At 33.7% G+C, this 12,689-nt stretch overlaps 1 pseudogene; it reads right to left on the minus strand.

Moving 5' to 3' along the window:
- Window positions 1–9,738: 9,738 nt before the first annotated feature.
- On the minus strand, window positions 9,739–9,857 carry LOC112472599 (annotated as a pseudogene).
- Between the last annotated feature and the right edge of the window lie 2,832 nt (window positions 9,858–12,689).

Consider the following 12,689-nt stretch of genomic DNA (forward strand, 5'->3'; position numbering starts at 1 on the left):
TATAAAATATATATATATTTGGTTTTTTGGATTTTGTTTTTTAGTCCTTAATCATAACATATTCAGACTTGAATTAAACAGCAAATTATGGGCTGTGTTTGCATGTGGATTTGCTCCAGAAACCATGTATATTCACTAGTAAAGCACTCCGTGCATAAGTTTGGGGATGGGCATGTGTTTTTCAAACCTTCCAGAATGTTTGACTGAATTTGTTTCTTTATTGACAACAAGTATTTTAAAAATTAATTTCAAAGCACAAGTTAGTGTTATAAATTTTCAGATAAAATTTTTGTAGCATGAAGTCTTTTTTTCATCAGTTAATCTATGTACACCTGACACCAATATAGAGAAAACCAGTGATACCACTATTTTGTCAACAGTTTGACATTTGTGGACAAAAAGTGATAGATAACATACAACACATAATTATTCTTAGAAGTACCCAAAACTCAAGGCAAATCATAGAGTTTAAAGGTATATTTTTATTGCTTATAATACACTATTATGAGAGATGTGACATTCTGTTACTACTGATAACTGTTATGATGGCAAATTTTCATTCACAGAGAAAAGTAATTTGTAATACAAAATGTTTATAATTAGACAAAAACATTTCATAGTATATTAAAGAAGTATTATGCATTTCCAATCATATCTCTTCATAAACATTGAGAAAGTTTATATAGAAAAATAATTTTATTGTTTTTATTTTGAAGAGTTATAAGGAAGACATTTAAGTTTATTTCATTTGTGAGTAAAGTCATTTCTGAAAGAGAGGAAAAAATACAAAAAAAAATGTTAAAACTTGTGAACTCAAAAGCTGATACACACAAAAGAGGAAACATTCAAAATTAAATAATTAGGAAAATAAAGGCTAGCATACTGAACAATTTAAATGAGATCAGTGATTCTTCAGTGTGTTCAAAAATATTTGGTAGAGCAGTAGAAAGTGCAATTCTATGCTAAATTTAGAAAATAGCAAATGCTGTCTGGAGATATTACAAAAAAATAACTGGGACCAAATTATACCAGGTTATAAATTTAGTTGATTTGAATAAAGTACATAGTGAGAACATGGAAAATTAAGAGTTGCAGCTAATTTAAGGATAAAGTGGCATAACTAAATACACTTGCATGAATTTTAGATTTATGGGGAAAAGATTTGTGAAAAAGGGGGAAAAACTGAAATAATCAAAGAACTATAAATTCCTTGCAGGAAATTTATGCACTTGTCAAAATGTTTGAACTTTTCCCCAGTATGCTTCAAATGGCGGGAAGTGTAAGAGGCAGAGAGTTACACATATTGCTTTCTCTAGTTCATCATCCTGAACCCAATCTTTCTTGTGAACACACAGTGATGTCCATAGAGATAATCCTGTGATTAGATGCACATTTTCCTACTGTTTGTGGGTCCAAGGGGATCTATAATGTAGTCCACCTTTAGCCTTAGAAATCAGTTAAAAATTTAGCTGAACCTTTTTATCTGCTGGTTTGGCATCTACTGTCTGTCCTGGTAAGCAGATGTGCTTTTCACATCTCTTCAGACGCACCTGTCTTGCTTTAGAGCTTAGTTGTCGTGTGTCTTCAACTCCCTCATGAGTTCAAGAAACGTTTTGATTTAGATTACCTGGCTTTTGTTGTTTTTGTAAGGCGAGGAGCAACACTAACTCCAGCTTTCTGTGTCCTGCAATGGAGTCAGAAGCCTTAATCATTTAATTTATCCCCTATTAACTTTTAGCTTTATAGTATTTTATTAACTTTTAATGGTTAATAGGTACTTGATAAATATACATTATTATTATCTGTGATACAGTTGGAATTTTAGTACCCTTTAACATCTTTTAGTATTCATTTGATTTTTGCCTTATTATCATTCATTTTATTCTCAACTATACTTTACACCCCAAGAAATGTGGTTGTTTTAAATAGTCAATATTGATCTATATTTAATCATATGTTTACCCTCTATTTCATTAATTCCTCCTGTATTTCATGTTTATGTCTGTATTCATTTTCCTTTTGCCTAACTCCCCTAGAATCTCTTAGAGAAAGCCTCCTGGCAATTCCCTCAGTCTTGTCTGGAAAAAAAGCTTTATTACACCTTTATTTTGGAGAAGCTTTGCTTGATGTTAATTTCTAGTTAAGCAGTTATGTTCTAATATCCCTTAAATATTTAAATATACTATTCCATTGTTTTCTAACTTCCATAGTTTTTTTGTCTTTTGTTTTTTTTTTTTAAGTTGTATTACAATGTTTTGTAGTTCCTTTGATAAGAACGTGTATTTCTCTTTCTGGTTGCTTTTAAGTTTTTCTTTTTCTTGGCTTCTTCAGCAGTTTATTCCAATGATGCTTTTCTATTTTAGTTAATCCTGCTTAGATAGTACTGAACATCTTGAATATATCAATAAATATTATTAATCAACTTTTGATAATTCTTAATTATATCTTCAAATGTTATTTCTGTTGGTTTTCTCTGTCTCTATTTTAGACTCTAATTGCAAGTACATTAGCTTTTTCCCCCTGGTGTCCCAAGGAAATGTTCTTTCATGATTTTCTTCTTGAAAAAAATGTCTATGTTGCATTTAGTGTATTTTCTATTGACTTGTTTCTGAGTTCATTAATCCATGTTTTATGATTCACTTTTACTTCTGAGGCTTGACCCTTCAGTGTTCAAAGGAAGAGTCTGGTGGCCCTTTGTCTTCCCAGCACCAAAGAACAGTGACAATTTTGGCTCTGTTTTTCATAAGATTTTGGCTGGTTGCTTTAGCCTGTCAACCCACATGATTAAGGATTTGCCATATATTTTTTGAGAGAGAGACTGTATGTATAATACAAGCCCTTAAAACCTCTAATTTTTGACTATCCGGTAATCAACAATGGCCAAAAGCTTTTATGCTTCCCTAATAGTGGTCCCTTGCAGAGCCTTAACTCTCCAACTCTAGCTGTTCCCAAATGAGTAAAAGAAAATGTGTATAATCAATGCTAACTAATCTCTTGCTTCCGTGCTTTTAAACTGGAGTTTTCAACTCGAGTCAGTTGTTCTTAGGTCTTTATGAAGTTATAAGTTGTTCTTGGGTTCTTTAGATCCTTTCCCCATATGCACTGAAAGACTGACTCCTCTTTCCAAAGATTTATTTAACTCTATTTTCTTGCCCGGTGTAAAATTCATATTTGACAAATGAAAAAGGGGAAATGGCAATGTGTTTGAAACCTCTAGAATCTATTTTTTTTCTTTTTTTTTTTTCACTTCAGATCTTCATGTGGAAGCTCAGCATACATCTCTGTATTCTAAAGCAGTTATATGCTTGGACTTATTTGTATTATTTACCATAAATCCAAAATTGGCTAAAATCCCTAGAGATGGTTTCAAAACTTCTAAAAGTTTTTCCTTTTTCTAGAATTTAAATTCGTCTAATCCTCTGTTTTTACAGCCCTACTTTTAAATGTATAACTTTTGGAAATTTTCTGGCTTGACTAGCTGTTTTCAGTGGGAGTGTTTGCCTTCTTCTAACTGTTATACTGGGAAGAGAACTTGCTTTATTCCAGCTCTGTTTTTTGTACGTGTGCACGTGTATGTATGTGTATGCCTGTGTAGTGGTTTAATTTTGCCTATTTTTTTATAGTATGTAAATGAAGGTATTCCTTATCTATTCTTTACTAACTTCACTTTTCTTTTCCACATATTTCAACAGTTGCTGTGGTTCATTTCACTATTGAGATATTTAAATGTATAAATATTCCACAACTTATTATCCATTCTACTATTGATGGGCAATTGTGTTATTTTCAGGTTTTTTTTTTTGTAATTACAAGCAATGGTTCTATACATATGCTTATGTATACTAATACATATATATATATTTAAGAACTGCTAGATTATAAGATGTATACATCTTCACCTTTAGGAAGTCTATTATTTTTCAAAATAATGTGAGCCTTAGGTGGACATGAACACAGGGGAAACTAAGACAGCCAGTGGTTGTGGTTAAAACAGCATTTCCTAGATGTTCCACAGAACACTTGTCCAAGAGATACTCTGCAGGTGGAGGGTGGCTTGGCCAGTAGTTCTGAGTATTCTATTCTCATTGCTCTGAATTCTTATTAATATTTGATCATTTTTATATTTTAAAACTTATTTTTTTTTTGCCAAAAACATGAGCGTGATGTATCACCCTTAAGTTTTACTTTCCTATTAAGAGGGAGCATCTTTTCATATTTGACTGAAATATTTGACATTTGTATCCCTCTTTAATGAAAATCTGTCCGTGTTTTTGCCCCATTTTCTATTAGATTTCCTTTTCTCCCTTATTCATAGGAATTCTTTGTATTAGTATTCATCACTAGTTATATATGTTGCACAGATAGTTTCCCGTCGGGGGCAAGCTAAGATTCAAGCGGAGGGAAATTGATTCTGCTTTTTCATGGGAGGGAAACAGTCACTTGTCTGTGTACAAAAACTGTCACCAGTTATAGGAAGAAGGTAAAGTCACAATAAAACAAGACCTAAGTGGATGGCTCAGGCCTATAGGCTCAGGGAGTACACTCATGCCTCAGGAAAGATAAAAGTTTTTCTGGGCCTTAGAAAATGTGTGTGGGTGATGGGAACCTCAACAAATCATGAGCTTACGAGAGCCTTAGCTGGATATGAGCACAGGAGGAGCCTCAGACATCAGACGGTGGTTGCGGTTAAAATAATATTTCCTAGATGTTCCACAGAACACTTGCCCAAAAGACACAGTGCATGTGGAGGGTGGCATGGCCAAACATGTTTGCGAAACAAATCTCCCGTTTGGAGAATCATAAAGCAGGTTAGCTTTGAAAAGAGAGCAGTACTATATTAACTAAACCTGGATAAGCCCCATTTAACCTGATGTCCCTCAGATGCATTCAACTACAGAATCTTTTTCATATAACACATTATCAGAGAATGTTTGTTTTTCAAGTAACACATATTTCACAAAACACACTTTATGAAAAGTTGCCTTAATGAAAATTTGATGACATGAGAAAGCGCACATGCTATTTGTTAAATGTGAAAGGCAGAGTGTAAATGAACAATATCGTTCTAGTACCAGAAAGCATGTTTATAAATGGACTTGTACAAGTATATACATAAAAATGTTAGCTGACTATTCACTGAAGAGTAGGCTCATATATCATTTAAATTTTTATATTAGTTCTTAATTTATACATAGTATTTTTTCTAATAAAACACTTTGCAAAAAAATTTTAAGACATGAATCAAAATATAAATTTTGAAAAATTCTAGAAAGTATAAAGTCAACAACTATTCTTTATTTTCGAAGTGAGGAGGAGAGGAGATTTGTTAGAGAAAGTCCTGAGACTATCTGAAGATAAAGGGGAATTATTTTTAAAAAGCTAAAAATGACAAAAATTTTCTATTCAGATGAGCAGGCATTCTAATTTTAATTAAAGTATGGGACTTAAAAAATCCTGAAGCAACTGACATTATCTTAATGAAAAAACATAAGTCTTTGTTTATCTTTTTATTAACTTCCTTGCTATTAAAATTTTGGTGTTTTTTAAAATGGCACCTTGACACACAGAAATGTAGATTTTTTGATTGCAGCACTAAGAATGAGACATATAAAGCCAATTCGAGTTAAGTTTTCAAGAAAGTTTAATTTCTTCTTTGCAAAAATAGCAACAATAACATGAAAACAACTTGCAAACAGAAAGAAAATTCATAGAACTTCTACCTGAGAAAAATTCAGAGGACCCGTATTTTTACCACAGCAATTCAGGTCACAAGAAAGGCCTGTACTCCACTGCTCAGGGATGTTTGCATAAATCTCTCAGCTCAGAATGTTTGCACTAATGGTAAAAAATTAAATATTCTAAGGACATTTCCTTTGGAAAACATGTTTTCAATTCTCACCTATTGTTTTAAATGTAAATAATGTACCTGTTTAAACAGTAACTTTCTGTAGAAGAACCAGTAGTTTTTGTTAAAGCTCTGATATTTCTGCAGTATTTCTTAACAGACATAGAAAATGATGGTGATGAAATATAATGAAACGATCTAGGTCTTCCATGTGCTATATGCTCTTTTAATGGTTTTACCTACATTAACTTATTGAATTTTAATGAAGTCTTGATAAAGAAGTAGCTATTATTACCTGAGCTTTAGTGAGAAGAAAACTGAGGTATATAGAGAATAACTTGCCCAAGGTCATGCAACTAGGAAGGGGCAGAGCCCAAGCCTGAGCTCTTAAACCGAGTCTCATACCATGAAGAATACAGTGGTGTCTGACTTACCAACCCGAATATCACAAAAGTACAGAATTGCCTTTAATATGAAAGGAGATTTTTCATTTAGAATTTAAAAATAAGAGAAATAGAAATGAATAAAATACAATTAATTTTAGCTGGATATTTATACTCAGGCTTTGGTCTTTGTCCAGGGTGTGACTTATTAACTCAAAGTAATTACACTAACAGTAAAATAAGAATCTATCATTAACAAACAAAAATATGTTATATGAACATGTAATTAATGATAGATTCTTATTTTACTAGTGACTGTAATTACTAGAACTCACTTTTGCTGCCTAAGATTTAGATTATTGGTGAATAAATATGTCATGGTCCTAGGGCTCAAAAAGTAGATAGATAGCTATTCAACTTGTTAGGTGTGTCTGGATTGACATAAAAAGAAAAATAGCAATGCAAAGTAGTATCTTCTAAGCCCCAAATAAAGAGGAGACCTGGAAACATTTAGAGATGGTACTGTAGAAATGATAGGTTTTGACTTTGCCTTGAAGCATTTAGAAGATTGAAGATGCAAGAGGAAGAACATTCAACTATATTGTGGTAGAGGTCTGCAAGGAATTGTAAAAATGTTTTGGAAAGTTTTGGGGGTCAGTTTGTGCGGTAGTTTAGTCAAGAAGTTAATAAATTTTTTGCATTGAAGGTTGATGTGTGTACTAGGTACAGAGCAAAATTCAGTGGATAATTTTTGCATCTATCACAAATATAATCAATCAGATGATGTTACTATGTCTTAACTGATAATGTTGCTTCTCCCTTAGATTTGGAATCTCTATTCTCCTCTATCCTGTCAACTTCATCTTGTTTTGAAGTTCTGTGGATACTTTGTCCATGATGTCTCTCAGATCTTTCTTTCCGTTTACAGTTATTTTGCTAGCATGGCTCTCCATTATCTTTAAACTCTGTAGATTACACGAACCTTCTGTTTTGTCAACTTGTATTCTTTGGGACTCTAAGTTAATTAGCAAAAGTTAAATAGAGTTTATTGGCATATGTTACTAAGCTGGTAAAAAAGAATGGGTAAAACTTGCTTTAGAGACACTTGAATCCAAGGTCTTGCAGGCTGTCATATTTCTCTTTCCCATTTCTTATTTATTCTCTGTTGAATTCAGTCTCATCTTCTGCATATAAGCTTCCTCTGTGGCAAGTGGCATGGTCTCAGGTTACTCCGTATTTACATTCCTTCAGTGTAGTCATCTGCTATTGTCCTTCTCAAAGGGTAATATAAGGCTAATATATATGCATGTGTGTGTGTATGTATGTATTATTCTGTTTCTGGAAAGCAAAAAAGAGAGGATTTTGAGTAGGAGCTGAGCCTAAAAACTTCCGGGATAGAAGGAATATTGAAGGAGGAAGCAAGGGGTTTGGGTGAAACTATCGCCAACATGTATCAGACTTGCTTAGACCCTCTTGTTCTATCTTCAGAAATTCTCCCAGAACTATTCTTTCCCCTGTCAGCCTTGGCCCTCAGGGTTTTCCTCCTCAGATTTACTTCTATATATTTCAGATAATTTTTTCATTTATATGTTGTGATAGACAGAATTCTAAGATGGTCTCTAAGATTTACACCTCCTGCTGTGCCTACCTTGTATAATCTCTTACCCTTGAATGTGAGTGGAACCTATTAGGATTGTTATACTATATGGGAAAGGTGATAGATGGTATAGTCACTCAAGTGATTACCTTAAGTTATATAAGACTCCTTCTTAGCAGCTGGAGAGAGATTCTCCTGATGGCTTTGAAGAATAAGCCTTTATGTTGTGAGACACCATGTGGCTTGGACCTAAGTGCAGGCTCTAGGAGCTGAGAGCAATTCCTCTCCCCTGCCCAGCAAAAATGAGGAACCTCGGTCTCTTAACCACAGGAATTGAATTCTGCCAACAACCTGAATGAGCTTGAAAGAGGATCCTGGACTCTTAGATGAGATTGCAGTCAATCCAACACATTGATTTCAGCCTTGTGAATCCCTATGTAGAAAATCCAGAGACACTGTTCCCAAACCCCTCACCCACAAAAACCATGAGTTAATACATTTGTGTTGTTTTAAGCTAAGTTTGTGGTAACTTGTTTTGTAGCATTAGAAAAGTAATATATGTTTCAGATATTAAATTAGAATTAAGCCTTATCTATAATTTCTTTACACCTAGTCTAGTACCTTGTGCAAAGCAAGCATGCAATTAAGATTTGCTGATAATTTGTTGATTAATATAATTATTCTGAAAATTTCCTTCCAATTTGGCCTCTCTTTCTGCTTCTAGAAAAGTTGTTAAATTTTTTTTTCTGAGTATTTAAAAATACCTTTTGTTTCTGGAAAATTCTTTCTCCAGATAGCCTGTCAACCACATCTATGTTGACTTAGGGCCGATAAGTAACTGATGTAGGCGAAAAGATACTTTGAGAAAGAAGACCATGATATTTGGAGAGAATTGAGCTGGGTTGCCATAATCAAAGTCATATCTACTTAAATTAATTATTATGGAATAATAGCATGTGAACTTTGGTATGAATGGATCAGAAATTTTTTTTTTCCCTCATAGTTCCCAATCATGTTGTGTCTATTGAGAGTTATAAGATTAACAGCAATAGCTAACGTTTTTAATCACCTAGTATGTACCTGGAATTTCTTAAAACTTTTATACCTGTTAACATATTTCAGCCTTAAAAATATCTATAACTATATTACTATTATTATCCCTATCTTACATATAAGGAAAACAATGGACAGAGAGGTTAAATAACTTGTCCAGGGTCAGATGTACAATAACGGTAACAATAAACTCTTGTATAGCACTTGTATAATATTTTACATATGTTAGATCATTTAATCCTTATAATAATCCTATGAATTAAGTACTATCATTGCCTTTATTTTAGTGATAAGAGACACAGTAAATATGTTTTAGAGTACTTTTCTTCTCTAAATACTTTACTCCTATAAGTTAATTTAACAAGTTTAAGAGCTTTGACTTACATAGGAAGTGCTCTCAAAAAATTTTTCAAAATTTCAAAATCAGTTTAATACTGCCAGATTAATCTTTCTTGAGGCACTCTCTGAGCATGTTAGTCTTTCATCAAGAAAGCTTCAGAGGCTTCCCATTGCTCACTGACTAAATTGCAACAACTTACTGTGGTCATCCAAATTCTTCTATGATTACACTCCAATGAGTATTTCTTGTTACATGTTCTGCTATAACTCAACATGTACTCTGGGTTCAGTAAAATTAGCACAGGTGATGTTCACTACAACCATTTCATGGATTTTTGTTGTTCTAATTTAATTCTGGCTACCTATAAGATCCTCTTCCATCTCTACTTAGCAAAACAGAATTTTCCCTTCAACTTCTTTCCCTTTTTTTTTTTTTTTTTTTAGGTGAGGCAACCCTTGGTTGACCTGACAGATTGCAAGGACCTTGTCAATTTTCAATCCCTTATTTTTAAAATTTTTTATGCCTACAGCTCCTGGTCTTCCTAGGTGGTCTCCCATCCAAGTACTAACCAAGTCTGACCCTGCTTAGCTTCCGAGATCAGACGGGATTGGGCTTGTTAAGGGTAGCATGGCCATAGACTCAATTTTGTATGTCAACTTCTCCAGCAATATTTTAATTTCGAAACCAGAAATGTTGATATTTATGTCGATATGATAGTCTTTTCTATCTTCCATATCTTCCTTACAAACTGTATATTTCTAAAGAGGGAAAAACATTGCTCACATAGAAATTCAGTAGAGGACCTGATATTGACTGTGATGTTATGAGAATTAATTCAATGTAAATTATCTTCTAAAAGATTTTGAGTTTCTTTCTGGAACAGTTCGATGAAAGGCAAAAAAGTGATGATATTTTTCAGATAATGGGGTTCTTGCCCCATATTCCTGAAAGTTTTTCTCACAGTTTTCCTTTAGTTATTCATGTGTAAGGCTGGGAAGGGCTGTGATCTATACAATGATGACACAACTAAAAAGATAAAGGAAATGGAGCTTTTTTACTGGATAAGGATAAATTCTGTTATTGTGCCGTATTATGAGCAAGACATAAATCCTTGCCCCCAACAAGAAATAAACATAAGTAATAATAAATAATAAACATAATAATTATATATTAGTGCTATTATAAGTGCTATTAAAACATATCAAGGTAAAAAAAAAAAAGTGTAAGCAGGGTTCGGCCTGGTTAGTACTTGGATAAGAGACCACCCAGGAATACTAGGTGCTGTAGGCATTTAAAAAAAAAAAAAAAAGTTGGTTGTGGCTGAAGGTGAAGAAAGGTAGGCCTCATTGAAAAGGTGACACCTGAGCAAGAAGAGCTGTCCAAGACGTTTTCTCCCTTACTTACATATTATTATACATTTCGAAGGGAGGGGTACTGCTTCTCTATTGATTTAATAAAAAACAACTCCTTAGCTTTAGTTCAATTAAGTGTAAAGATAACTGATTTGAAACTGTTTGACATTTCTTGGCACTCAAGTAATTTAGTATTTGAGTAATTGGATTTTGTCTATATACTCTTTTAAAGGCTGAGACATATGGTGTTAAAGACTGAACTACGTTTCCTCCCCTCCCCGCAATTCATATATTGAAGTTGAAACCCCCTGTACCTCATAATATATTTGGATCTAGAGTTTTTAAAGAGGTAATTAAGGTAAAAAGAGGTCATATGTGTGGCCCTTAATTCAATGTTACTGGTATCTTTATAAAAAAGAGGAGATTAGGGCACAGACTACACACAGATTGAGGGATGTCCAGGTGAGGACACAGTGAGGTGACCATCTGCAAGTCAAAACTGTTAGCACATTAGTCTTGGACTTCTAGCTTCCACAAGTATGAGACAATAAATTTCTGTTGTCTGTGGTAGTTTTTTATCGCGGCTCCTGTGAACTAATACGTATGATTATATACTTGTTGAAAAAAAGAGACCAAAAAAAGTCCTTAAAGAATTTTGAAATAGGCAGTTTAGAGTATGAAATTTAGTCTGAGTTTTGCTCTAACAGCTGTTGTGTGGAAAGGTATTATGTTAGAAGCTAAAAATATGTCGGATGTGGTAGCCAGCCTCTATGATGGCCCCCAGTGATGCTTGCCTTTTGGTATTCATGCTTCATATAGTTTTTAATCATGACTTTCCTGTGTGATCATTAAGCTACTGTAGAGGTGACTGTGTATCAGTCCTAGGCTAGATCCTATCAGATATCATTGGTTCTGCCTTACTCTCAGATCACTGGCTCTGAGAGAAGATAGCCACCATGTTACACTCAGGTAGTCCTGTTGAAGGTCTGCATGGTCAAGAAATGAGGACTCCTGCCAACAGCCAGCATGAACCACTGTGGCAACAGGTCCTCTAACCCTAGTCAGGCCTTTGGATGACTGTCACCTTGGTTGACATCTTGACATCAGTGTCATGACAAACTCCAAGGCAGAGTATTCAGTTAATCCATTACTACATATCTGATCCCAGCAACTGTTAGACAATATTTATTGATGCCCACTAAGTTTTGAGGTAACTTGTTGCAGCAATAGATAACTAAGATACCAGGGATAAAATCCAATACACTTTTTATGCAATATACAACTGTACTCAGTTTGCCTGCGTTTATCTCAAAATGTACTGAGAAAAGCTTATTTAATAGTATTCTCAAACTAACTTCACTAACGTCACTCCTCCACAGTTTGGCTCACTGCTGTTGCTGTATTGTTCAAGTGGGCAAACTTTCAAAAAGATCTCAATTCTGACGTCTTATTTTTTTCAGGATCTTCCTCTTGCTAGTCAAATTTCTAACATCCTTTATTAAATTTGAAGAGGCTATCTAAAATGTCACACTACTTCTATTGATTTCCAATTAGAATAGGTTACAAGGGAGATTTTCTCATGAGAACTGGAAGATGGAAGTAAGGTAGCAGCTATTTTGTAGCATACATACACTGCAAATAATCCAGCTTTATTGAGATATAATTAACATTCATCACTGTAAAGGTTTAAGGTGTATGGCATAATGATTTGAATGATAATATTGTGAAATGATTACTTCAGTAAGTTTAGTTAGCATCAATCAACCTATATAGGTACAATAAAAAGAGAAAACTAAAAGAAAAAATATTTCTTGTAATGAGAACTTTAAGGATTTACTCTCTTAATAACTTTCATATATGTCATATGGCACTCTTAACTATAATTGTCATGCTGTACATTACACCCCCTAGTACTTATGTATCTTGGAACTGTAAGTTTATACATTTTGACTATCTTTCTCTAATTTGCCCTCCCCCTCCCACCCCTCTGATGAACACTAATCTGATCTCTTTTTCTATGAATTTGGTGGTTTTTTTGTTTTTGTTTTTGTTTTAAATTTAACACATAAGTGAGATCTTAAGAGTGTTTGTCATTCTGTCTGATTTATTTCACTTGCAG

The sequence above is a fragment of the Pteropus alecto genome, unplaced genomic scaffold (genome assembly GCF_000325575.1).
Source record: "Pteropus alecto unplaced genomic scaffold, ASM32557v1 scaffold70, whole genome shotgun sequence".
In the NCBI taxonomy this organism is placed as follows: domain Eukaryota; kingdom Metazoa; phylum Chordata; class Mammalia; order Chiroptera; family Pteropodidae; genus Pteropus; species Pteropus alecto.